Genomic DNA, 3,173 nt, shown 5'->3' with positions numbered 1-3,173 from the left:
GACTTTGCGGGTGCTTCAGGATTTCAATCTATTGTGGCATAGCGTGTTACCAATGGTTTGCTTGCTAACTGTGGTCCCAACTGTCTTGAAATCATTAACAGGCTTCTTCCGTGTAGTTCTGGGCTGATCTTTAACCTTTCTCATGATCATCTTTACTCCATTGGGGAAATCTTGCAGGGAGCTCCAGAACAAGGGCAATTGATAGTTATTTTGTATTTCTTCTATTTCCAAATAATCCCACCAACAGTTGTCTACTTCTCACCAAGCTTCTGTCTGTGGCCTATTCAAGGTTTGTGCAGGTCTACAATCTTGTCCCTGACATCCTTTGAAACCTATTTGGTCTTGACCATGGTGGTGGAGAGGTTGAATAAGATACAGATTCTGTTGGCATGCCAGTTTTTAACGCGGCGTGTCAAACCAAAAAAAAAGAGCCGGCGGCATTTTTTTTAAGATGCCTTTACGCCTGCCGTTTTGCGCGTCGGTGTGCACACTCACCTTGGCGCCCTTTGTTTAGTCACAAAGCATTTAATGTCGACGTTAAACATGCCCGATTATCGGCCCGGTGTGGACAAGCCTTAAAATTGTGACATCTCTTTAGTCATTTTTAGGACAGACTTCAAAGACAACCTATACCAGGTAGACAACAGGTGGCACTTTACTGACCATTGCCGCCTTACAGATGTTGTTGAGAGGATCATATCCTGACTATTTAAACACCAGTTTGAAAAAATAAATACAAAAGTTTAACTTTGTCTTGCATATATATTTTTTAAAACAATATACTGTTGTAGTATACATTCTATACATCTATATTTTGTCTATTTTAAACAAACAACAGTTGATTAGTCAGATTTTTTTAGCTGAGGTCCTAAACATTGTGTTTGGGGGAGTTGGCCCATTTTAGCTATCAGCTACCAGCAAAGCAAGTGTTGTTGTTGGCTGCAGCCACTAATCTGGATGAACTAATTGACACAGGAAGTAGGGTTCAGAGGACAGGTCCAGTGGAGGATTATCAAGAATTGACCAGTAGTGCGGAGAGAAGAAGCCACTTTGGTTTAGGCGGATGGACACAGCATGGGCTGCCAAATGACCATGTAACAATGCGACTCACATCCAGGTCTGATCAACCTGCGGTGGGCCTCCCTTGGCTGAGGGTGTCTTGTGATAAAGGGGTGAAACACCCAATGAGGCTGCGGTGCACAACTGACGATGTGTCGCATTGTATGGGAACCATACAAAGGGCATTTTCAGCAGCACCTCACCAAAAGGCATCTTTCACACAGGATAATGGATATGATGAAAGTGGGATCGGACACACAATTCATGAGATGTCTCTCTGATAATAGCAAGCAAAGTACATAGCAAATTAAGTATAAATATGCTATGTATTTCTATAATCATATATCCCCCAAACACAGAGGATGCTTACCCGACAAACCCAGTGAAACCTCGGACTTCCTTTCCTCTAATCATATTCTTGACTGCTCCCCCTGTCAAAGCGTGGGAAATGTCCTATTGGGCAATTAAACTGTGCTGAAATATTGGGATTATAACACCTAGTCCTATTAAGTAAATTTTATTAGGTAGGCCCTAAAAAAGCATGCAGTCTTTTAATGAGTATAAATCATTGTTGTCCGTTATTTATAGGGTAGTTGTGTACACACAGTTCTGCTTATGTTTCTGTATTAAACTGTGGTGTTCTTTTTTTGTCTCCATTATGGAAATTGATGCTTCCTACAAGTTGAACTTTATATGCTTGCCTTTGGTTTTATTTTTCTGTAAATGTGCAGAATTAAGGAGATTTTTTGTTGCACTCTTAGTTAAACTACTGTGAAAAAGTTTAAGCTCTGCAGGTTTTTGTAAATAAGCAAGCACAAAACAGTCTTGTGTGCAAAAAGTGCCGTTGCATTAACTTAATGTTCTAATTGAGTCTTGGGCCGGCTCAAGTTCGACCACCTCCTGTCATCCTCCTGTGAGAGTTTGTGGACTGACTGACCATTGGGACCATCAGGATACCCATCCAGAGGAAACTGCACATTACACCAGCACCAGCTGATTATCACGTGCCATCCTCCAGCAAGAACCTTTGGACTTCATGTGCCATCCTCCTAAGAGATCCTGTGGACTTGACTGATCATCCCAGCTTCAGCACAGGCAATCTCCGTCAACAACCAAGAGCAAAGATGGACCCTTTTATTTTAATACTACTAACCTTTTGTCTGTTTTGTCTTTCTTCCTGTAAAGCTGCTTTGAAACATGCAACATTGTAAAAAGTTATAATATTATATAAATAAAATTGAATTGAATTGAACTTTATATTTACACTGGTTTAACTTAACATTTATACCAGCTGAAAAAATGGCAAAATAGAACATTTTCTATATATAATAATAAGATTTAACCAAAATGAGCCCATTTTGCTGAATTTATTTAATGGTCCAGTGTATGAAATTTGGCGGCATCTAGTGGCTTAAAGCGAATTGCAACCAATGGCTCACTCCACCACTCACCCCTCCCTTTCGAAGCACTACGGTGGCTGACACAGGACTAAGATGTTGTCACGTTTCCGCTTTTTTGTCAAATCAGCTAACATATTTATGAAATACGCTCTGTAGAGCAGTTTGTCCGTTTAGTTCTACTGTAGAAACAACATGATGAATTCCATGTATGGGGACCTGTGGTGTATGTAGACAGAAATAGCTCATTCTAAGGTAATAAAAACATTTCGCTTCATTATGTAAGATCTTTATACACCTCTGAAGACATAGTTATGTATATTTTATTGCATTTCTGTCAATAGATCCTCCTCTATGTTCCACATTGCACCTTTAAATAAATTCATCCAGATTGCACGTTTTTACATTTACAAAACATTTTAGGCGATTTACTCAGCTTACTTAAAAATGTCACCTTGTGTATGGTTTTATTAAAGCAGATCTTACTAAAAAATAAGTAAAATCAGACGTATCAGAATCAGAAAGAGCTTTATTGCCAAGTATGTTGCACATACAAGGAATTTGTTTTGGTGACAGGAGCATCCAGTACACAGGAACAGCAACAACAGTACACAGAGACCATATAGAATACAGTACACAGATGATTTAAATAAGGGCCTATGGGTATAAAAAATTAAGAAATACAATACAATAAACATAAGATAAAGATATAGAGAG

This window comes from Triplophysa rosa, linkage group LG19 (assembly GCF_024868665.1).
Source record: "Triplophysa rosa linkage group LG19, Trosa_1v2, whole genome shotgun sequence".
Lineage (NCBI taxonomy): Eukaryota > Metazoa > Chordata > Actinopteri > Cypriniformes > Nemacheilidae > Triplophysa > Triplophysa rosa.
This window is presented reverse-complemented; position numbering follows the sequence as displayed.